The following is a 22,845-nucleotide window of genomic DNA, read 5'->3' on the forward strand; positions in this document are numbered from 1 at the left end:
CATTGGTCATTATGACTTCATATTTGTTCTCTCCGGTGTAGCGGCAGGCCATTAAGCCACTACACAACTCCTGCACACACTTTAAAAGTTCCATAATTGTTACTTTCTCCGTACCTTGTAGCTCAATTTGTAGTGTCATGTCCTTGTCATATTTTCTTTGATTTTCCTTGCCTTTATCTTCCTGTCCTTTTTCTGCTGTTGCCGTTTCATTTGCCATTTTTCCGTTCGATGGGTCGTCAACTTGAGGTCCGTCCATAGTCAGCAAAAACTAAAAGCGCCCCCGCACAGTGTAAAACACACTGTCGGGGGAAAACCAGTCTTTTAAATGAACAAAACAAAGAACTAAAGTCGCACAAGACGAGAAAAGGAAAAGAAGTACAAAACAGAGGAGAATAAAGGGGAGAAAACAGGTTGAGAAAAGGAGCCGTGTGCTCGAAATGTTTGTTCCATCCACTTCCTGGTTTGCTTGTGGGCGTGCTCAGGGTGGTATGGCCGTTTATAAAGATTCAAACAGCCTCTATGCGACGGCCGGGAATCGAAGCCGGGTCAATTGCTTGCAAGGAAACTATGCTTACCACTATACCACCATCACTTGACAAGCCCCGAAAAGGTAAGGCTTTGGGACAGCGAGTCATAGAATATAATCATGTTGAGTTTATGATCACCAGTTTACAAGCCCAATAGTATAACTATGCCACACTGCCAGTAAATTGAGTATGACTCTGCAAAGGTGAGGAGTTTGGTAAAGTAAGGCACAGTCGGGATGTTAAGGTACTATACTTTAAAATTGCCACTATAAAAACTGCAATGCAAAAGTAGATGGTCCCAGAGATATTAAACCTTCCCTCCTGCAGTAAGAAGCAAAGTACAGCTTGGAAAAAGACTGCAAGTTTGAGCAGCTCAGAAGTCCGAAAGCCTCCCAACAGATCCTGCTTCAGTGCCCCCTTTGGTATAATGGGGTGGGGAAGCTGACTAAATGCTGTGTGCCTCACCTGCTGGAGTATCATTTGGCTCGTAAGAGAACAGTTGGTGGTTCAAATCCCTGCACACGTCAAGGACTGGCATACCCCATAAGCAAACAACTCGCGCCCATTCACACCCATTGCTGCCGTGGTTTACGCAGGCCCAGTTTCCTTGCCTTGCGTTTGATGTGTTTGCCCACTGGTGTGTGTGCGCAAATTAAACTACTAAATTCCACCCTCTTCAAACTTGCGTTACCACGTCTGTCACATTCAGTACATTTGGCAAGGACAAACTTCATGGTAGAAACACTGCTGAGTGAAAGGCTTTTCTGGGATTTGAACCCAGGACCTTTCACGGCCATTGCATTCATTTTCTTTTTATCAAGTGGTCTTGCTTGAGGTATGTTGAAGACATTTCACCTCTCATCCAAGAGACACACTCTGCTAATGTGTGTTGGCGTTCACCTTTGTTTGTCAGTGGTTGAGTGTTGACCCCTAATAGAAAAGAGCTAAGGGCAGCATTGTAGGTGACTAATAGTTGGTGTCTTAGGCCACCTTCTCTGTTGTGTGATGGTTTTCTAGGTTAAAAAAAGAAGATGATTTCATTCCTCTTCACGACCATATGTCCCCCTTGGCCAGAATGTGGACATTCTCGTCATCAAAAGAGTATCTTTTGTTCTTCAGATGCAAATGGGCAGCCCGGTCTGGACATGTCGCCGTCACCTGCCAAGTCAGGATGGCCGAGCGGTCCAAGGCGCTGCGTTCAGGTCGCAGTCTCCCATGGAGGCGTGGGTTCGAATCTCACTTCTGACAGGATACCTTTTGGGGCAGCCGGAATTACCCTCATAACAGAACAGTTGGGATCTCAAATACCCAGACACGTCAACAACTGGCATAACCCATAGCAAACAACTCGGCCCCACTGCTCCTCGAGTTCCCTGCATTTGGTGTGCGTGTGCAAATTAAAAGACTCTTTAAGCATGTGACATAAAAGCTTTGTTACATTAACTACATTTGGCAAAGACTGGACTACTTTCATGGTTGAAACAGTGCTGTCTGAAAGGCCTTTCTGCAAGAATCATACCGCAAGTCCAACGAGGTGGGAAGCTTCCAAATGTTACAGTTGGACCACACCTGCAGAGAGCTCGTACGGGATTTGAACCCGGGACCTCTCGCACCCAAAGCGAGAATCATACCCCTAGACCAACGAGCCACAACCCTTGTGCCATATTCTATGTAGGTGTCCTGGTACAGATTTTATGTGAGAAATACTCGTCAAGAATGGGTCACAGAGCTTTTGAGTCTACATCTGCAAACCCGCAATTCCACCTCAGTCACAAAGGACTTACATTGATGAGGATTTATGCTTGCAACAGTTCAGTGAATGTTTTGTGTGGGATTTTGAATGTGGGACCTCTTTCAGCCAAAGTGAGAATTATACCTCAAGACCAACAAAAGTTACACATTTCTCCAGGGAAGCATGTCTGCTATCTCTTTATTTCTCAGACGTCTTCACTTTCATTCAAGATCCCTATTGATCATGGTTCACAGGTTCATAGAGTTTGCCACTTTAAATATGCAATACCACCACAGTCACAAACAACTTGCGTTAGTAAGGACAGAATTTATAGATGAGATAGTGCCGTTAAGGGCTTGTCTTGACTGTGTGAGTCAGGACACAGATAGAAGACATGCTTCCCTGGAGAAATGTGCAACTTTTGTTGGTCTTGAGGTATAATTCTCACTTTGGCTGAAAGTCAGTATATTTGGCAAGGACAAACTCAACGGCTGAAACACTACTCTGTGAAAGGCTTTTCCGAGATTTGAACCCAGGACCTTTCGCTGCCATCGCAAGGCCAACTAAACAGAGGTTGCAGGAGAGCGTGACGTCCTCACAGAAGAACGGGGCTCGTCTGGGATTTGAACCCGGGACCTCTCGCACCCTAAGCGAGAATCATACCCCTAGACCAACGAGCCACAATCTTTGCGCCATATTCTATGTAGGTGTCCTGTTACAGATTTTATGTGAGAAATATTACAATATCACCAGATGAAGTTAAAAAGAAAAAGGAAATTGGTAAAAGATACTTTTGGACTGTGTTTTTTGTTCTGTCTGTGAAGGTTCTTAGTCATCCAGGTCATTGTCAGGAGTTTGCTGTAGACATCTAGACTTGCTGGAGTTAGGTTGAAGATGGTTTAACGCTCATCCACGAGGCTTCTTCACTTCTGACTGTCTTGTGGACAGAAAGAAATCCAGGTATTTAGCCTCTATAGGCTGGATACATGTAAAGAGAACGTTACATTGAACAACGCAGGTCGTTCACACTCTGACCCACTTCCGGGTAGTTAGTTTCAACTGAGTCAAGTTGGGAATGACCGTCGTTGGGGTCACCTGAGAGACACCTCACAGAATAAAGTGTAAAAAATATCCAGCTTCTGACCAGAGTGGTATGATGTTTCGTGAAACAGCCCAGACCACAATCCAGATGAAAAGTTTTACCGAGAGACGTAGGATTCTCACCCACCACTCCAGGGAAAGACCGTCACCTGAATGCAGGGCCTTCCTGACTGTATACACTTTAAAAAAACATTTCAACTCCACCAGTGGCTTCCCAGTGGTTCCATGGTGTAATGGTTAGCACTCTGGACTCTGAATCCAGCAATCTGAGTTCAAATCTCGGTAGAGCCTGACTTTGAACAAAACCTGGGATTTACACTTGCCAAATTGATGAAGAATGAAATGAGGCATAGCTTGGAAAAAGACTGCAAGTTTGTCCTGTTGATGTGAGCAGCTCAGAAGTCCGAAAGCCTCCCAACAGATCCTGCTTCAGTGCCCCCTTTGGTATAATGGGGTGGGGAAGCTGACTAAAAGCTGTGTGCCTCACCTGCTGGAGTATCATTTGGCTCGTAAGAGAACAGTTGGTGGTTCAAATCCCTGCACACGTCAAGGACTGGCATACCCCATAAGCAAACAACTCGCGCCCATTCACACCCATTGCTGCCGTGGTTTACGCAGGCCCAGTTTCCTTGCCTTGCGTTTGATGTGTTTGCCCACTGGTGTGTGTGCGCAAATTGAACTACTAAATTCCACCCTCTTCAAATTTGCGTTACCACGTCTGTCACATTCAGTACATTTGGCAAGGACAAACTTCATGGTTGAAACACTGCTGTGTGAAAGGCTTTTCTGGGATTTGAACCCAGGACCTTTCACGGCCATTGCATTCATTTTCTTTTTATCAAGTGGTCTTGCTTGAGGTATGTTGAAGACATTTCACCTCTCATCCAAGAGACACACTCTGCTAATGTGTGTTGGCGTTCACCTTTGTTTGTCAGTGGTTGAGTGTTGACCCCTAATGGAAAAGAGCTAAGGGCAGCATTGTAGGTGACTAATAGTTGGTGTCTTAGGCCACCTTCTCTGTTGTGTGATGGTTTTCTAGGTTAAAAAAAGAAGATGATTTCATTCCTCTTCCAGCCCATGTGTCCCCCTTGGCCAGAATGTGGACATTCTCGTCATCAAAAGAGTATCTTTTGTTCTGCAGATGCAAATGGGCAGCCCGGTCTGGACATGTCGCCGCCACCTGCCAAGTCAGGATGGCCGAGCGGTCCAAGGCGCTGCGTTCAGGTCGCAGTCTCCCATGGAGGCGTGGGTTCGAATCCCACTTCTGACAGGTTACCTTTGGGGGCAGCCGGAATTAGCCTCATAACAGAACAGTTGGGATCTCAAATACCCAGACACGTCAACAACTGGCATAACCCATAGCAAACAACTCGGCCCCACTGCTCCTCGAGTTCCCTGCATTTGGTGTGCGTGTGCAAATTAAACGACTCTTTAAGCATGTGACATAAAAGCTTTGTTACATTAACTACATTTGGCAAAGCCTGGACTACTTTCATGGTTGAAACAGTGCTGTCTGAAAGGCCTTTCTGCAAGAATCATACCGCAAGTCCAACGAGGTGGGAAGCTTCCAAATGTTACAGTGGGACCACACCTGCAGAGGGCTCGTCCGGGATTTGAACCCGGGACCTCTCGCACCCAAAGCGAGAATCATACCCCTAGACCAACGAGCCACAAGCTTTGTGCCATATTCTATGTAGGTGTCCTGGTACAGATTTTATGTGAGAAATACTCGTCAAGAATGGGTCACAGCGCTTTTGAGTCTACATCTGCAAACCCGCAATTCCACCTCAGTCACAAAGGACTTACATTGATGAGGATTTATGCTTGCAACAGTTCAGTGAATGTTTTGTGTGGGATTTTGAATGTGGGACCTCTTTCAGCCAAAGTGAGAATTATACCTCAAGACCAACAAAAGTTACACATTTCTCCAGGGAAGCATGTCTGCTATCTCTTTATTTCTCAGACGTCTTCACTTTCATTCAAGATCCCTATTGATCATGGTTCACAGGTTCATAGAGTTTGCCACTTTAAATATGCAATACCACCACAGGCACAAACAACTTGCGTTAGTAAGGACGGAATTTATAGATGAGATAGTGCCGTTAAGGGCTTGTCTTGACTGTGTGAGTCAGGACACAGATAGAAGACATGCTTCCCTGGAGAAATGTGCAACTTTTGTTGGTCTTGAGGTATAATTCTCACTTTGGCTGAAAGTCAGTATATTTGGCAAGGACAAACTCAACGGCTGAAACACTACTCTGTGAAAGGCTTTTCCGAGATTTGAACCCAGGACCTTTCGCTGCCATCGCAAGGCCAACTAAACAGAGGTTGCAGGAGAGCGTGACGTCCTCACAGAAGAACGGGGCTCGTCCGGGATTTGAACCCGGGACCTCTCGCACCCTAAGCGAGAATCATACCCCTAGACCAACGAGCCACAATCTTTGCGCCATATTCTATGTAGGTGTCCTGTTACAGATTTTATGTGAGAAATATTACAATATCACCAGATGAAGTTAAAAAGAAAAAGGAAATTGGTAAAAGATACTTTTGGACTGTGTTTTTTGTTCTGTCTGTGAAGGTTCTTAGTCATCCAGGTCATTGTCAGGAGTTTGCTGTAGACATCTAGACTTGCTGGAGTTAGGTTGAAGATGTTTTAACGCTCATCCACGAGGCTTCTTCACTTCTGACTGTCTTGTGGACAGAAAGAAATCCAGGTATTTAGCCTCTATAGGCTGGATACATGTAAAGAGAACGTTACATTGAACAACGCAGGTCGTTCACACTCTGACCCACTTCCGGGTAGTTAGTTTCAACTGAGTCAAGTTGTGAATGACCGTCGTTGGGGTCACCTGAGAGACACCTCACAGAATAAAGTGTAAAAAATATCCAGCTTCTGACCAGAGTGGTATGATGTTTCGTGAAACAGCCCAGACCACAATCCAGATGAAAAGGTTTACCGAGAGACGTAGGATTCTCACCCACCACTCCAGGGAAAGACCGTCACCTGAATGCAGGGCCTTCCTGACTGTATACACTTTAAAAAAACATTTCAACTCCACCACTGGCTTCCCAGTGGTTCCATGGTGTAATGGTTAGCACTCTGGACTCTGAATCCAGCAATCTGAGTTCAAATCTCGGTGGAGCCTGACTTTGAACAAAACCTGGGATTTACACTTGCCAAATTGATGAAGAATGAAATGAGGCATAGCTTGGAAAAAGACTGCAAGTTTGTCCTGTTGATGTGAGCAGCTCAGAAGTCCGAAAGCCTCCCAACAGATCCTGCTTCAGTGCCCCCTTTGGTATAATGGGGTGGGGAAGCTGACTAAAAGCTGTGTGCCTCACCTGCTGGAGTATCATTTGGCTCGTAAGAGAACAGTTGGTGGTTCAAATCCCTGCACACGTCAAGGACTGGCATACCCCATAAGCAAACAACTCGCGCCCATTCACACCCATTGCTGCCGTGGTTTACGCAGGCCCAGTTTCCTTGCCTTGCGTTTGATGTGTTTGCCCACTGGTGTGTGTGCGCAAATTGAACTACTAAATTCCACCCTCTTCAAACTTGCGTTACCACGTCTGTCACATTCAGTACATTTGGCAAGGACAAACTTCATGGTTGAAACACTGCTGTGTGAAAGGCTTTTCTGGGATTTGAACCCAGGACCTTTCACGGCCATTGCATTCATTTTCTTTTTATCAAGTGGTCTTGCTTGAGGTATGTTGAAGACATTTCACCTCTCATCCAAGAGACACACTCTGCTAATGTGTGTTGGCGTTCACCTTTGTTTGTCAGTGGTTGAGTGTTGACCCTAATGGAAAAGAGCTAAGGGCAGCATTGTAGGTGACTAATAGTTGGTGTCTTAGGCCACCTTCTCTGTTGTGTGATGGTTTTCTAGGTTAAAAAAAGAAGATGATTTCATTCCTCTTCCAGACCATGTGTCCCCCTTGGCCAGAATGTGGACATTCTCGTCATCAAAAGAGTATCTTTTGTTCTGCAGATGCAAATGGGCAGCCCGGTCTGGACATGTCGCCGCCACCTGCCAAGTCAGGATGGCCGAGCGGTCCAAGGCGCTGCGTTCAGGTCGCAGTCTCCCATGGAGGCGTGGGTTCGAATCCCACTTCTGACAGGTTACCTTTTGGGGCAGCCGGAATTAGCCTCATAACAGAACAGTTGGGATCTCAAATACCCAGACACGTCAACAACTGGCATAACCCATAGCAAACAACTCGGCCCCACTGCTCCTCGAGTTCCCTGCATTTGGTGTGCGGGTGCAAATTAAACGACTCTTTAAGCATGTGACATAAAAGCTTTGTTACATTAACTACATTTGGCAAAGACTGGACTACTTTCATGGTTGAAACAGTGCTGTCTGAAAGGCCTTTCTGCAAGAATCATACCGCAAGTCCAACGAGGTGGGAAGCTTCCAAATGTTACAGTTGGACCACACCTGCAGAGGGCTCGTCCGGGATTTGAACCCGGGACCTCTCGCACCCAAAGCGAGAATCATACCCCTAGACCAACGAGCCACAAGCTTTGTGCCATATTCTATGTAGGTGTCCTGGTACAGATTTTATGTGAGAAATACTCGTCAAGAATGGGTCACAGAGCTTTTGAGTCTACATCTGCAAACCCGCAATTCCACCTCAGTCACAAAGGACTTACATTGATGAGGATTTATGCTTGCAACAGTTCAGTGAATGTTTTGTGTGGGATTTTGAATGTGGGACCTCTTTCAGCCAAAGTGAGAATTATACCTCAAGACCAACAAAAGTTACACATTTCTCCAGGGAAGCATGTCTGCTATCTCTTTATTTCTCAGACGTCTTCACTTTCATTCAAGATCCCTATTGATCATGGTTCACAGGTTCATAGAGTTTGCCACTTTAAATATGCAATACCACCACAGTCACAAACAACTTGCGTTAGTAAGGACGGAATTTATAGATGAGATAGTGCCGTTAAGGGCTTGTCTTGACTGTGTGAGTCAGGACACAGATAGAAGACATGCTTCCCTGGAGAAATGTGCAACTTTTGTTGGTCTTGAGGTATAATTCTCACTTTGGCTGAAAGTCAGTATATTTGGCAAGGACAAACTCAACGGCTGAAACACTACTGTGTGAAAGGCTTTTCCGAGATTTGAACCCAGGACCTTTCGCTGCCATCGCAAGGCCAACTAAACAGAGGTTGCAGGAGAGCGTGACGTCCTCACAGAAGAACGGGGCTCGTCCGGGATTTGAACCCGGGACCTCTCGCACCCTAAGCGAGAATCATACCCCTAGACCAACGAGCCACAATCTTTGCGCCATATTCTATGTAGTGTCCTGTTACAGATTTTATGTGAGAAATATTACAATATCACCAGATGAAGTTAAAAAGAAAAAGGAAATTGGTAAAAGATACTGTTGGACTGTGTTTTTTGTTCTGTCTGTGAAGGTTCTTAGTCATCCAGGTCATTGTCAGGAGTTTGCTGTAGACATCTAGACTTGCTGGAGTTAGGTTGAAGATGTTTTAACGCTCATCCACGAGGCTTCTTCACTTCTGACTGTCTTGTGGACAGAAAGAAATCCAGGTATTTAGCCTCTATAGGCTGGATACATGTAAAGAGAACGTTACATTGAACAACGCAGGTCGTTCACACTCTGACCCACTTCCGGGTAGTTAGTTTCAACTGAGTCAAGTTGGGAATGACCGTCGTTGGGGTCACCTGAGAGACACCTCACAGAATAAAGTGTAAAAAATATCCAGCTTCTGACCAGAGTGGTATGATGTTTCGTGAAACAGCCCAGACCACAATCCAGATGAAAAGTTTTACCGAGAGACGTAGGATTCTCACCCACCACTCCAGGGAAAGACCGTCACCTGAATGCAGGGCCTTCCTGACTGTATACACTTTAAAAAAACATTTCAACTCCACCAGTGGCTTCCCAGTGGTTTCATGGTGTAATGGTTAGCACTCTGGACTCTGAATCCAGCAATCTGAGTTCAAATCTCGGTGGAGCCTGACTTTGAACAAAACCTGGGATTTACACTTGCCAAATTGATGAAGAATGAAATGAGGCATAGCTTGGAAAAAGACTGCAAGTTTGTCCTGTTGATGTGAGCAGCTCAGAAGTCCGAAAGCCTCCCAACAGATCCTGCTTCAGTGCCCCCTTTGGTATAATGGGGTGGGGAAGCTGACTAAAAGCTGTGTGCCTCACCTGCTGGAGTATCATTTGGCTCGTAAGAGAACAGTTGGTGGTTCAAATCCCTGCACACGTCAACTGGCATACCCCATAAGCAAACAACTCGCGCCCATTCACACCCATTGCTGCCGTGGTTTACGCAGGCCCAGTTTCCTTGCCTTGCGTTTGATGTGTTTGCCCACTGGTGTGTGTGCGCAAATTGAACTACTAAATTCCACCCTCTTCAAACTTGCGTTACCACGTCTGTCACATTCAGTACATTTGGCAAGGACAAACTTCATGGTTGAAACACTGCTGTGTGAAAGGCTTTTCTGGGATTTGAACCCAGGACCTTTCACGGCCATTGCATTCATTTTCTTTTTATCAAGTGGTCTTGCTTGAGGTATGTTGAAGACATTTCACCTCTCATCCAAGAGACACACTCTGCTAATGTGTGTTGGCGTTCACCTTTGTTTGTCAGTGGTTGAGTGTTGACCCCTAATGGAAAAGAGCTAAGGGCAGCATTGTAGGTGACTAATAGTTGGTGTCTTAGGCCACCTTCTCTGTTGTGTGATGGTTTTCTAGGTTAAAAAAAGAAGATGATTTCATTCCTCTTCCAGACCATGTGTCCCCCTTGGCCAGAATGTGGACATTCTCGTCATCAAAAGAGTATCTTTTGTTCTGCAGATGCAAATGGGCAGCCCGGTCTGGACATGTCGCCGCCACCTGCCAAGTCAGGATGGCCGAGCGGTCCAAGGCGCTGCGTTCAGGTCGCAGTCTCCCATGGAGGCGTGGGTTCGAATCCCACTTCTGACAGGATACCTTTTGGGGCAGCCGGAATTAGCCTCATAACAGAACAGTTGGGATCTCAAATACCCAGACACGTCAACAACTGGCATAACCCATAGCAAACAACTCGGCCCCACTGCTCCTCGAGTTCCCTGCATTTGGTGTGCGTGTGCAAATTAAACGACTCTTTAAGCATGTGACATAAAAGCTTTGTTACATTAACTACATTTGGCAAAGACTGGACTACTTTCATGGTTGAAACAGTGCTGTCTGAAAGGCCTTTCTGCAAGAATCATACCGCAAGTCCAACGAGGTGGGAAGCTTCCAAATGTTACAGTTGGACCACACCTGCAGAGGGCTCGTCCGGGATTTGAACCCGGGACCTCTCGCACCCAAAGCGAGAATCATACCCCTAGACCAACGAGCCACAAGCTTTGTGCCATATTCTATGTAGGTGTCCTGGTACAGATTTTATGTGAGAAATACTCGTCAAGAATGGGTCACAGAGCTTTTGAGTCTACATCTGCAAACCCGCAATTCCACCTCAGTCACAAAGGACTTACATTGATGAGGATTTATGCTTGCAACAGTTCAGTGAATGTTTTGTGTGGGATTTTGAATGTGGGACCTCTTTCAGCCAAAGTGAGAATTATACCTCAAGACCAACAAAAGTTACACATTTCTCCAGGGAAGCATGTCTGCTATCTCTTTATTTCTCAGACGTCTTCACTTTCATTCAAGATCCCTATTGATCATGGTTCACAGGTTCATAGAGTTTGCCACTTTAAATATGCAATACCACCACAGTCACAAACAACTTGCGTTAGTAAGGACGGAATTTATAGATGAGATAGTGCCGTTAAGGGCTTGTCTTGACTGTGTGAGTCAGGACACAGATAGAAGACATGCTTCCCTGGAGAAATGTGCAACTTTTGTTGGTCTTGAGGTATAATTCTCACTTTGGCTGAAAGTCAGTATATTTGGCAAGGACAAACTCAACGGCTGAAACACTACTCTGTGAAAGGCTTTTCCGAGATTTGAACCCAGGACCTTTCGCTGCCATCGCAAGGCCAACTAAACAGAGGTTGCAGGAGAGCGTGACGTCCTCACAGAAGAACGGGGCTCGTCCGGGATTTGAACCCGGGACCTCTCGCACCCTAAGCGAGAATCATACCCCTAGACCAACGAGCCACAATCTTTGCGCCATATTCTATGTAGGTGTCCTGTTACAGATTTTATGTGAGAAATATTACAATATCACCAGATGAAGTTAAAAAGAAAAAGGAAATTGGTAAAAGATACTGTTGGACTGTGTTTTTTGTTCTGTCTGTGAAGGTTCTTAGTCATCCAGGTCATTGTCAGGAGTTTGCTGTAGACATCTAGACTTGCTGGAGTTAGGTTGAAGATGTTTTAACGCTCATCCACGAGGCTTCTTCACTTCTGACTGTCTTGTGGACAGAAAGAAATCCAGGTATTTAGCCTCTATAGGCTGGATACATGTAAAGAGAACGTTACATTGAACAACGCAGGTCGTTCACACTCTGACCCACTTCCGGGTAGTTAGTTTCAACTGAGTCAAGTTGGGAATGACCGTCGTTGGGGTCACCTGAGAGACACCTCACAGAATAAAGTGTAAAAAATATCCAGCTTCTGACCAGAGTGGTATGATGTTTCGTGAAACAGCCCAGACCACAATCCAGATGAAAAGTTTTACCGAGAGACGTAGGATTCTCACCCACCACTCCAGGGAAAGACCGTCACCTGAATGCAGGGCCTTCCTGACTGTATACACTTTAAAAAAACATTTCAACTCCACCAGTGGCTTCCCAGTGGTTCCATGGTGTAATGGTTAGCACTCTGGACTCTGAATCCAGCAATCTGAGTTCAAATCTCGGTGGAGCCTGACTTTGAACAAAACCTGGGATTTACACTTGCCAAATTGATGAAGAATGAAATGAGGCATAGCTTGGAAAAAGACTGCAAGTTTGTCCTGTTGATGTGAGCAGCTCAGAAGTCCGAAAGCCTCCCAACAGATCCTGCTTCAGTGCCCCCTTTGGTATAATGGGGTGGGGAAGCTGACTAAAAGCTGTGTGCCTCACCTGCTGGAGTATCATTTGGCTCGTAAGAGAACAGTTGGTGGTTCAAATCCCTGCACACGTCAAGGACTGGCATACCCCATAAGCAAACAACTCGCGCCCATTCACACCCATTGCTGCCGTGGTTTACGCAGGCCCAGTTTCCTTGCCTTGCGTTTGATGTGTTTGCCCACTGGTGTGTGTGCGCAAATTGAACTACTAAATTCCACCCTCTTCAAATTTGCGTTACCACGTCTGTCACATTCAGTACATTTGGCAAGGACAAACTTCATGGTTGAAACACTGCTGTGTGAAAGGCTTTTCTGGGATTTGAACCCAGGACCTTTCACGGCCATTGCATTCATTTTCTTTTTATCAAGTGGTCTTGCTTGAGGTATGTTGAAGACATTTCACCTCTCATCCAAGAGACACACTCTGCTAATGTGTGTTGGCGTTCACCTTTGTTTGTCAGTGGTTGAGTGTTGACCCCTAATGGAAAAGAGCTAAGGGCAGCATTGTAGGTGACTAATAGTTGGTGTCTTAGGCCACCTTCTCTGTTGTGTGATGGTTTTCTAGGTTAAAAAAAGAAGATGATTTCATTCCTCTTCCAGACCATGTGTCCCCCTTGGCCAGAATGTGGACATTCTCGTCATCAAAAGAGTATCTTTTGTTCTGCAGATGCAAATGGGCAGCCCGGTCTGGACATGTCGCCGCCACCTGCCAAGTCAGGATGGCCGAGCGGTCCAAGGCGCTGCGTTCAGGTCGCAGTCTCCCATGGAGGCGTGGGTTCGAATCCCACTTCTGACAGGATACCTTTTGGGGCAGCCGGAATTAGCCTCATAACAGAACAGTTGGGATCTCAAATACCCAGACACGTCAACAACTGGCATAACCCATAGCAAACAACTCGGCCCCACTGCTCCTCGAGTTCCCTGCATTTGGTGTGCGTGTGCAAATTAAACGACTCTTTAAGCATGTGACATAAAAGCTTTGTTACATTAACTACATTTGGCAAAGACTGGACTACTTTCATGGTTGAAACAGTGCTGTCTGAAAGGCCTTTCTGCAAGAATCATACCGCAAGTCCAACGAGGTGGGAAGCTTCCAAATGTTACAGTTGGACCACACCTGCAGAGGGCTCGTCCGGGATTTGAACCCGGGACCTCTCGCACCCAAAGCGAGAATCATACCCCTAGACCAACGAGCCACAACCTTTGTGCCATATTCTATGTAGGTGTCCTGGTACAGATTTTATGTGAGAAATACTCGTCAAGAATGGGTCACAGAGCTTTTGAGTCTACATCTGCAAACCCGCAATTCCACCTCAGTCACAAAGGACTTACATTGATGAGGATTTATGCTTGCAACAGTTCAGTGAATGTTTTGTGTGGGATTTTGAATGTGGGACCTCTTTCAGCCAAAGTGAGAATTATACCTCAAGACCAACAAAAGTTACACATTTCTCCAGGGAAGCATGTCTGCTATCTCTTTATTTCTCAGACGTCTTCACTTTCATTCAAGATCCCTATTGATCATGGTTCACAGGTTCATAGAGTTTGCCACTTTAAATATGCAATACCACCACAGTCACAAACAACTTGCGTTAGTAAGGACGGAATTTATAGATGAGATAGTGCCGTTAAGGGCTTGTCTTGACTGTGTGAGTCAGGACACAGATAGAAGACATGCTTCCCTGGAGAAATGTGCAACTTTTGTTGGTCTTGAGGTATAATTCTCACTTTGGCTGAAAGTCAGTATATTTGGCAAGGACAAACTCAACGGCTGAAACACTACTCTGTGAAAGGCTTTTCCGAGATTTGAACCCAGGACCTTTCGCTGCCATCGCAAGGCCAACTAAACAGAGGTTGCAGGAGAGCGTGACGTCCTCACAGAAGAACGGGGCTCGTCCGGGATTTGAACCCGGGACCTCTCGCACCCTAAGCGAGAATCATACCCCTAGACCAACGAGCCACAATCTTTGCGCCATATTCTATGTAGGTGTCCTGTTACAGATTTTATGTGAGAAATATTACAATATCACCAGATGAAGTTAAAAAGAAAAAGGAAATTGGTAAAAGATACTGTTGGACTGTGTTTTTTGTTCTGTCTGTGAAGGTTCTTAGTCATCCAGGTCATTGTCAGGAGTTTGCTGTAGACATCTAGCCTTGCTGGAGTTAGGTTGAAGATGTTTTAACGCTCATCCACGAGGCTTCTTCACTTCTGACTGTCTTGTGGACAGAAAGAAATCCAGGTATTTAGCCTCTATAGGCTGGATACATGTAAAGAGAACGTTACATTGAACAACGCAGGTCGTTCACACTCTGACCCACTTCCGGGTAGTTAGTTTCAACTGAGTCAAGTTGGGAATGACCGTCGTTGGGGTCACCTGAGAGACACCTCACAGAATAAAGTGTAAAAAATATCCAGCTTCTGACCAGAGTGGTATGATGTTTCGTGAAACAGCCCAGACCACAATCCAGATGAAAAGTTTTACCGAGAGACGTAGGATTCTCACCCACCACTCCAGGGAAAGACCGTCACCTGAATGCAGGGCCTTCCTGACTGTATACACTTTAAAAAAACATTTCAACTCCACCAGTGGCTTCCCAGTGGTTCCATGGTGTAATGGTTAGCACTCTGGACTCTAAATCCAGCAATCTGAGTTCAAATCTCGGTGGAGCCTGACTTTGAACAAAACCTGGGATTTACACTTGCCAAATTGATGAAGAATGAAATGAGGCATAGCTTGGAAAAAGACTGCAAGTTTGTCCTGTTGATGTGAGCAGCTCAGAAGTCCGAAAGCCTCCCAACAGATCCTGCTTCAGTGCCCCCTTTGGTATAATGGGGTGGGGAAGCTGACTAAAAGCTGTGTGCCTCACCTGCTGGAGTATCATTTGGCTCGTAAGAGAACAGTTGGTGGTTCAAATCCCTGCACACGTCAACTGGCATACCCCATAAGCAAACAACTCGCGCCCATTCACACCCATTGCTGCCGTGGTTTACGCAGGCCCAGTTTCCTTGCCTTGCGTTTGATGTGTTTGCCCACTGGTGTGTGTGCGCAAATTGAACTACTAAATTCCACCCTCTTCAAACTTGCGTTACCCCGTCTGTCACATTCAGTACATTTGGCAAGGACAAACTTCATGGTTGAAACACTGCTGTGTGAAAGGCTTTTCTGGGATTTGAACCCAGGACCTTTCACGGCCATTGCATTCATTTTCTTTTTATCAAGTGGTCTTGCTTGAGGTATGTTGAAGACATTTCACCTCTCATCCAAGAGACACACTCTGCTAATGTGTGTTGGCGTTCACCTTTGTTTGTCAGTGGTTGAGTGTTGACCCCTAATGGAAAAGAGCTAAGGGCAGCATTGTAGGTGACTAATAGTTGGTGTCTTAGGCCACCTTCTCTGTTGTGTGATGGTTTTCTAGGTTAAAAAAAGAAGATGATTTCATTCCTCTTCCAGACCATGTGTCCCCCTTGGCCAGAATGTGGACATTCTCGTCATCAAAAGAGTATCTTTTGTTCTGCAGATGCAAATGGGGAGCCCGGTCTGGACATGTCGCCGCCACTTGCCAAGTCAGGATGGCCGAGCTGTCCAAGGCGCCAAGCGCTCAGGTCGTGAACTTCCCATGGAGGCGTGTCTGAATCCCACTTGACAGGATACCTTTGGGGCAGCCGGAATTACCCTCATAACAGAACAGTTGGGATCTCAACACCAGACACGCTAACAACTGGTATAACCTATAGCAAACAACTCGCCCCCACTGCTCCTTGGATTCCCTGCATTCGGTGTGCGTGCGCAAATTAAACGACTCTTTAAGCATGCGAGATTCCATTCACTACACTTGGCAAAGACTTGACTGGTTTCATGGTTGAAACAGTGCTGTGTGAAAGGCCTTTCTGCAAGAATCGTAGCGCAAGTCCCAGGAAACAGGAAACTCCCACATCTCAAACGTTATAATTGGACCACACCTGCAGAGGGCTCGTCCGGGATTTGAACCCGGGACCTCTCGCACCCAAAGCGAGAATCATACCCCTAGACCAACGAGCCTCTATAGAGGGGAAATATTCTATGTAGGTGTCGTGTTACAGATTTTATGTGAGAAATACTCATCAAGAATGGGTCACAGAGATTTTGAGTCTACATCTGCAAACCCGCAATTCCACCTCACTCACAAAGGACTTACATTGATGAGGCTTTATGCTTGCAATAGTTCAGTGGATGTTTTGTGTGGGATTTTGAATGTGGGACCTCTTTCAGCCAAAGTGAGAATAAGACCAACAAAATGTACTCATTTCTCCAGGGAAGCATGTCTGCTAAGGCCTAAGATTACGATAAGATAACATGTTTTAGGATTCCTTTTCTTTGTATAAAGGTGAGTCAAGTAGGGCTCTCCTTCCAATCTCTTTATTTCTCAATAGTCTTCACTTTCATTCAAAATCCCTATTGATCATGGTTGACAGGTTCATAGAGTTTGCCACTTTAAATGTGCAATACCACCACAGTCACAAACAACTCGCATTAGTAAGAACAGAATTTATAGTTGAGATAGGGCTCGACTGTGTGAGTCATTCAGTACATTTGGCAAGGACAAACTTCATGGTTGAAACACTGCTGTGTGAAAAGCTTATCTGAAATTTCAACCCAGGACCTTCGACTGCTATTGCAAAGCAGAAGTTGCAGGTAAGCGTGACGTCCTGACAGAGGAACGGGGGCTGTATAGGGCTCGTCCGGGATTTGAACCCGGGACCTCTCGCACCCTAAGCGAGAATCATACCCCTAGACCAACGAGCCACGAACCTTGCGCCATTTTATATGTAGGTCTCCTGTTACAGATTGTATGTGAGAACTATTACAATATCACCAGATTAAGTTAAAAAGACAAGGGAAATTGGGAAAAGATACTGTTGGACTATGTTTTATGTTCTGTCTGTGAAGGTTCTTAGACATCCAGATCATTGTCAGGAGTTTGCTGCAGACATCTTAGGATCTATGGAGTTAGGTTGAAGATGTTTTAACGCCATCCACGCAGGCTTCTTCACTTCACCAGGATGAAAGAAATTCCAGGACGCCTCTATAGGCTGGATACATGTAAAGAGAACGCTACATTGAACAACTTTAGGTCGTTCACACTCTGCCCCACTTCCGGGTAGTTAGTTTCAACTGAGTCAAGTTGGGAATGACCGTCGTTGGGGTCACCTGAGAGACACCTCACAGAATAAAGTGTAAAAAATATCCAGCTTCTGACCAGAGTGGTATGATGTTTCGTGAAACAGCCCAGACCACAATCCAGATGAAAAGTTTTACCGAGAGACGTAGGATTCTCACCCACCACTCCAGGGAAAGACCGTCACCTGAATGCAGGGCCTTCCTGACTGTATACACTTTAAAAAAACATTTCAACTCCACCAGTGGCTTCCCAGTGGTTCCATGGTGTAATGGTTAGCACTCTGGACTCTGAATCCAGCAATCTGAGTTCAAATCTCGGTGGAGCCTGACTTTGAACAAAACCTGGGATTTACACTTGCCAAATTGATGAAGAATGAAATGAGGCATAGCTTGGAAAAAGACTGCAAGTTTGTCCTGTTGATGTGAGCAGCTCAGAAGTCCGAAAGCCTCCCAACAGATCCTGCTTCAGTGCCCCCTTTGGTATAATGGGGTGGGGAAGCTGACTAAAAGCTGTGTGCCTCACCTGCTGGAGTATCATTTGGCTCGTAAGAGAACAGTTGGTGGTTCAAATCCCTGCACACGTCAACTGGCATACCCCATAAGCAAACAACTCGCGCCCATTCACACCCATTGCTGCCGTGGTTTACGCAGGCCCAGTTTCCTTGCCTTGCGTTTGATGTGTTTGCCCACTGGTGTGTGTGCGCAAATTGAACTACTAAATTCCACCCTCTTCAAACTTGCGTTACCACGTCTGTCACATTCAGTACATTTGGCAAGGACAAACTTCATGGTTGAAACACTGCTGTGTGAAAGGCTTTTCTGGGATTTGAACCCAGGACCTTTCACGGCCATTGCATTCATTTTCTTTTTATCAAGTGGTCTTGCTTGAGGTATGTTGAAGACATTTCACCTCTCATCCAAGAGACACACTCTGCTAATGTGTGTTGGCGTTCACCTTTGTTTGTCAGTGGTTGAGTGTTGACCCCTAATGGAAAAGAGCTAAGGGCAGCATTGTAGGTGACTAATAGTTGGTGTCTTAGGCCACCTTCTCTGTTGTGTGATGGTTTTCTAGGTTAAAAAAAGAAGATGATTTCATTCCTCTTCCAGACCATGTGTCCCCCTTGGCCAGAATGTGGACATTCTCGTCATCAAAAGAGTATCTTTTGTTCTGCAGATGCAAATGGGCAGCCCGGTCTGGACATGTCGCCGCCACCTGCCAAGTCAGGATGGCCGAGCGGTCCAAGGCGCTGCGTTCAGGTCGCAGTCTCCCATGGAGGCGTGGGTTCGAATCCCACTTCTGACAGGATACCTTTTGGGGCAGCCGGAATTAGCCTCATAACAGAACAGTTGGGATCTCAAATACCCAGACACGTCAACAACTGGCATAACCCATAGCAAACAACTCGGCCCCACTGCTCCTCGAGTTCCCTGCATTTGGTGTGCGTGTGCAAATTAAACGTCTCTTTAAGCATGTGACATAAAAGCTTTGTTACATTAACTACATTTGGCAAAGACTGGACTACTTTCATGGTTGAAACAGTGCTGTCTGAAAGGCCTTTCTGCAAGAATCATACCACAAGTCCAACGAGGTGGGAAGCTTCCAAATGTTACAGTTGGACCACACCTGCAGAGGGCTCGTCCGGGATTTGAACCCGGGACCTCTCGCACCCAAAGCGAGAATCATACCCCTAGACCAACGAGCCACAACCTTTGTGCCATATTCTATGTAGGTGTCCTGGTACAGATTTTATGTGAGAAATACTCGTCAAGAATGGGGCACAGAGCTTTTGAGTCTACATCTGCAAACCCGCAATTCCACCTCAGTCACAAAGGACTTACATTGATGAGGATTTATGCTTGCAACAGTTCAGTGAATGTTTTGTGTGGGATTTTGAATGTGGGACCTCTTTCAGCCAAAGTGAGAATTATACCTCAAGACCAACAAAAGTTACACATTTCTCCAGGGAAGCATGTCTGCTATCTCTTTATTTCTCAGACGTCTTCACTTTCATTCAAGATCCCTATTGATCATGGTTCACAGGTTCATAGAGTTTGCCACTTTAAATATGCAATACCACCACAGTCACAAACAACTTGCGTTAGTAAGGACAGAATTTATAGATGAGATAGTGCCGTTAAGGGCTTGTCTTGACTGTGTGAGTCAGGACACAGATAGAAGACATGCTTCCCTGGAGAAATGTGCAACTTTTGTTGGTCTTGAGGTATAATTCTCACTTTGGCTGAAAGTCAGTATATTTGGCAAGGACAAACTCAACGGCTGGAACACTACTGTGTGAAAGGCTTTTCCGAGATTTGAACCCAGGACCTTTCGCTGCCATCGCAAGGCCAACTAAACAGAGGTTGCAGGAGAGCGTGACGTCCTCACAGAAGAACGGGGCTCGTCCGGGATTTGAACCCGGGACCTCTCGCACCCTAAGCGAGAATCATACCCCTAGACCAACGAGCCACAATCTTTGCGCCATATTCTATGTAGGTGTCCTGTTACAGATTTTATGTGAGAAATATTACAATATCACCAGATGAAGTTAAAAAGAAAAAGGAAATTGGTAAAAGATACTGTTGGACTGTGTTTTTTGTTCTGTCTGTGAAGGTTCTTAGTCATCCAGGTCATTGTCAGGAGTTTGCTGTAGACATCTAGACTTGCTGGAGTTAGGTTGAAGATGTTTTAACGCTCATCCACGAGGCTTCTTCACTTCTGACTGTCTTGTGGACAGAAAGAAATCCAGGTATTTAGCCTCTATAGGCTGGATACATGTAAAGAGAACGTTACATTGAACAACGCAGGTCGTTCACACTCTGACCCACTTCCGGGTAGTTAGTTTCAACTGAGTCAAGTTGGGAATGACCGTCGTTGGGGTCACCTGAGAGACACCTCACAGAATAAAGTGTAAAAAATATCCAGCTTCTGACCAGAGTGGTATGATGTTTCGTGAAACAGCCCAGACCACAATCCAGATGAAAAGTTTTACCGAGAGACGTAGGATTCTCACCCACCACTCCAGGGAAAGACCGTCACCTGAATGCAGGGCCTTCCTGACTGTATACACTTTAAAAAAACATTTCAACTCCACCAGTGGCTTCCCAGTGGTTCCATGGTGTAATGGTTAGCACTCTGGACTCTGAATCCAGAGTCCAGAGTGAAGCCATTGCATTCATTTTCTTTTTATCAAGTGGTCTTGCTTGAGGTATGTTGAAGACATTTCACCTCTCATCCAAGAGACACACTCTGCTAATGTGTGTTGGCGTTCACCTTTGTTTGTCAGTGGTTGAGTGTTGACCCCTAATGGAAAAGAGCTAAGGGCAGCATTGTAGGTGACTAATAGTTGGTGTCTTAGGCCACCTTCTCTGTTGTGTGATGGTTTTCTAGGTTAAAAAAAGAAGATGATTTCATTCCTCTTCCAGCCATGTGTCCCCCTTGGCCAGAATGTGGACATTCTCGTCATCAAAAGAGTATCTTTTGTTCTGCAGATGCAAATGGGCAGCCCGGTCTGGACATGTCGCCGCCACCTGCCAAGTCAGGATGGCCGAGCGGTCCAAGGCGCTGCGTTCAGGTCGCAGTCTCCCATGGAGGCGTGGGTTCGAATCCCACTTCTGACAGGATACCTTTTGGGGCAGCCGGAATTAGCCTCATAACAGAACAGTTGGGATCTCAAATACCCAGACACGTCAACAACTGGCATAACCCATAGCAAACAACTCGGCCCCACTGCTCCTCGAGTTCCCTGCATTTGGTGTGCGTGTGCAAATTAAACGACTCTTTAAGCATGTGACATAAAAGCTTTGTTACATTAACTACATTTGGCAAAGACTGGACTACTTTCATGGTTGAAACAGTGCTGTCTGAAAGGCCTTTCTGCAAGAATCATACCGCAAGTCCAACGAGGTGGGAAGCTTCCAAATGTTACAGTTGGACCACACCTGCAGAGGGCTCGTCCGGGATTTGAACCCGGGACCTCTCGCACCCAAAGCGAGAATCATACCCCTAGACCAACGAGCCACAACCTTTGTGCCATATTCTATGTAGGTGTCCTGGTACAGATTTTATGTGAGAAATACTCGTCAAGAATGGGTCACAGAGCTTTTGAGTCTACATCTGCAAACCCGCAATTCCACCTCAGTCACAAAGGACTTACATTGATGAGGATTTATGCTTGCAACAGTTCAGTGAATGTTTTGTGTGGGCTTTTGAATGTGGGACCTCTTTCAGCCAAAGTGAGAATTATACCTCAAGACCAACAAAAGTTACACATTTCTCCAGGGAAGCATGTCTGCTATCTCTTTATTTCTCAGACGTCTTCACTTTCATTCAAGATCCCTATTGATCATGGTTCACAGGTTCATAGAGTTTGCCACTTTAAATATGCAATACCACCACAGTCACAAACAACTTGCGTTAGTAAGGACGGAATTTATAGATGAGATAGTGCCGTTAAGGGCTTGTCTTGACTGTGTGAGTCAGGACACAGATAGAAGACATGCTTCCCTGGAGAAATGTGCAACTTTTGTTGGTCTTGAGGTATAATTCTCACTTTGGCTGAAAGTCAGTATATTTGGCAAGGACAAACTCAACGGCTGAAACACTACTGTGTGAAAGGCTTTTCCGAGATTTGAACCCAGGACCTTTCGCTGCCATCGCAAGGCCAACTAAACAGAGGTTGCAGGAGAGCGTGACGTCCTCACAGAAGAACGGGGGTCGTCCGGGATTTGAACCCAGGACCTCTCGCACCCTAAGCGAGAATCATACCCCTAGACCAACGAGCCACAATCTTTGCGCCATATTCTATGTAGCTGTCCTGTTACAGATTTTATGTGAGAAATATTACAATATCACCAGATGAAGTTAAAAAGAAAAAGGAAATTGGTAAAAGATACTGTTGGACTGTGTTTTTTGTTCTGTCTGTGAAGGTTCTTAGTCATCCAGGTCATTGTCAGGAGTTTGCTGTAGACATCTAGACTTGCTGGAGTTAGGTTGAAGATGTTTTAACGCTCATCCACGAGGCTTCTTCACTTCTGACTGTCTTGTGGACAGAAAGAAATCCAGGTATTTAGCCTCTATAGGCTGGATACATGTAAAGAGAACGTTACATTGAACAACGCAGGTCGTTCACACTCTGACCCACTTCCGGGTAGTTAGTTTCAACTGAGTCAAGTTGGGAATGACCGTCGTTGGGGTCACCTGAGAGACACCTCACAGAATAAAGTGTAAAAAATATCCAGCTTCTGACCAGAGTGGTATGATGTTTCGTGAAACAGCCCAGACCACAATCCAGA

At 45.7% G+C, this 22,845-nt stretch overlaps 26 non-coding genes across 26 annotated transcripts; 11 read left to right on the forward strand and 15 right to left on the reverse strand.

The window, feature by feature from the left end:
• Window positions 1-1,692: 1,692 nt before the first annotated feature.
• On the forward strand, window positions 1,693-1,775 carry trnal-cag. Its single transcript has one exon. It is a non-coding gene; the product is annotated as a tRNA-Leu (tRNA).
• A 328-nt stretch (window positions 1,776-2,103) lies between these two features.
• Window positions 2,104-2,175, reverse strand: trnap-ugg. Its single transcript has one exon. It is a non-coding gene; the product is annotated as a tRNA-Pro (tRNA).
• A 692-nt stretch (window positions 2,176-2,867) lies between these two features.
• trnap-agg lies at window positions 2,868-2,939 on the reverse strand. The gene has a single exon. It is a non-coding gene; the product is annotated as a tRNA-Pro (tRNA).
• A 1,608-nt stretch (window positions 2,940-4,547) lies between these two features.
• On the forward strand, window positions 4,548-4,630 carry trnal-cag. The gene has a single exon. It is a non-coding gene; the product is annotated as a tRNA-Leu (tRNA).
• A 328-nt stretch (window positions 4,631-4,958) lies between these two features.
• trnap-ugg lies at window positions 4,959-5,030 on the reverse strand. Its single transcript has one exon. It is a non-coding gene; the product is annotated as a tRNA-Pro (tRNA).
• Window positions 5,031-5,722: 692 nt separating this feature from the next.
• trnap-agg lies at window positions 5,723-5,794 on the reverse strand. Its single transcript has one exon. It is a non-coding gene; the product is annotated as a tRNA-Pro (tRNA).
• A 640-nt stretch (window positions 5,795-6,434) lies between these two features.
• Window positions 6,435-6,506, forward strand: trnaq-cug. Its single transcript has one exon. It is a non-coding gene; the product is annotated as a tRNA-Gln (tRNA).
• An 895-nt stretch (window positions 6,507-7,401) lies between these two features.
• On the forward strand, window positions 7,402-7,484 carry trnal-cag. The gene has a single exon. It is a non-coding gene; the product is annotated as a tRNA-Leu (tRNA).
• A 328-nt stretch (window positions 7,485-7,812) lies between these two features.
• On the reverse strand, window positions 7,813-7,884 carry trnap-ugg. Its single transcript has one exon. It is a non-coding gene; the product is annotated as a tRNA-Pro (tRNA).
• A 692-nt stretch (window positions 7,885-8,576) lies between these two features.
• trnap-agg lies at window positions 8,577-8,648 on the reverse strand. The gene has a single exon. It is a non-coding gene; the product is annotated as a tRNA-Pro (tRNA).
• A 639-nt stretch (window positions 8,649-9,287) lies between these two features.
• trnaq-cug lies at window positions 9,288-9,359 on the forward strand. The gene has a single exon. It is a non-coding gene; the product is annotated as a tRNA-Gln (tRNA).
• Window positions 9,360-10,252: 893 nt separating this feature from the next.
• Window positions 10,253-10,335, forward strand: trnal-cag. The gene has a single exon. It is a non-coding gene; the product is annotated as a tRNA-Leu (tRNA).
• A 328-nt stretch (window positions 10,336-10,663) lies between these two features.
• trnap-ugg lies at window positions 10,664-10,735 on the reverse strand. The gene has a single exon. It is a non-coding gene; the product is annotated as a tRNA-Pro (tRNA).
• A 692-nt stretch (window positions 10,736-11,427) lies between these two features.
• trnap-agg lies at window positions 11,428-11,499 on the reverse strand. Its single transcript has one exon. It is a non-coding gene; the product is annotated as a tRNA-Pro (tRNA).
• A 640-nt stretch (window positions 11,500-12,139) lies between these two features.
• On the forward strand, window positions 12,140-12,211 carry trnaq-cug. Its single transcript has one exon. It is a non-coding gene; the product is annotated as a tRNA-Gln (tRNA).
• Window positions 12,212-13,107: 896 nt separating this feature from the next.
• Window positions 13,108-13,190, forward strand: trnal-cag. The gene has a single exon. It is a non-coding gene; the product is annotated as a tRNA-Leu (tRNA).
• A 328-nt stretch (window positions 13,191-13,518) lies between these two features.
• trnap-ugg lies at window positions 13,519-13,590 on the reverse strand. The gene has a single exon. It is a non-coding gene; the product is annotated as a tRNA-Pro (tRNA).
• Window positions 13,591-14,282: 692 nt separating this feature from the next.
• Window positions 14,283-14,354, reverse strand: trnap-agg. The gene has a single exon. It is a non-coding gene; the product is annotated as a tRNA-Pro (tRNA).
• A 2,008-nt stretch (window positions 14,355-16,362) lies between these two features.
• On the reverse strand, window positions 16,363-16,434 carry trnap-ugg. Its single transcript has one exon. It is a non-coding gene; the product is annotated as a tRNA-Pro (tRNA).
• Window positions 16,435-17,106: 672 nt separating this feature from the next.
• On the reverse strand, window positions 17,107-17,178 carry trnap-agg. Its single transcript has one exon. It is a non-coding gene; the product is annotated as a tRNA-Pro (tRNA).
• A 630-nt stretch (window positions 17,179-17,808) lies between these two features.
• Window positions 17,809-17,880, forward strand: trnaq-cug. The gene has a single exon. It is a non-coding gene; the product is annotated as a tRNA-Gln (tRNA).
• Window positions 17,881-18,773: 893 nt separating this feature from the next.
• On the forward strand, window positions 18,774-18,856 carry trnal-cag. The gene has a single exon. It is a non-coding gene; the product is annotated as a tRNA-Leu (tRNA).
• A 328-nt stretch (window positions 18,857-19,184) lies between these two features.
• On the reverse strand, window positions 19,185-19,256 carry trnap-ugg. The gene has a single exon. It is a non-coding gene; the product is annotated as a tRNA-Pro (tRNA).
• Window positions 19,257-19,948: 692 nt separating this feature from the next.
• Window positions 19,949-20,020, reverse strand: trnap-agg. The gene has a single exon. It is a non-coding gene; the product is annotated as a tRNA-Pro (tRNA).
• A 1,068-nt stretch (window positions 20,021-21,088) lies between these two features.
• On the forward strand, window positions 21,089-21,171 carry trnal-cag. Its single transcript has one exon. It is a non-coding gene; the product is annotated as a tRNA-Leu (tRNA).
• A 328-nt stretch (window positions 21,172-21,499) lies between these two features.
• Window positions 21,500-21,571, reverse strand: trnap-ugg. The gene has a single exon. It is a non-coding gene; the product is annotated as a tRNA-Pro (tRNA).
• Window positions 21,572-22,845: the final 1,274 nt, after the last annotated feature.

Source organism: Solea senegalensis, unplaced genomic scaffold (genome assembly GCF_019176455.1).
Source record: "Solea senegalensis isolate Sse05_10M unplaced genomic scaffold, IFAPA_SoseM_1 scf7180000015039, whole genome shotgun sequence".
NCBI lineage: Eukaryota > Metazoa > Chordata > Actinopteri > Pleuronectiformes > Soleidae > Solea > Solea senegalensis.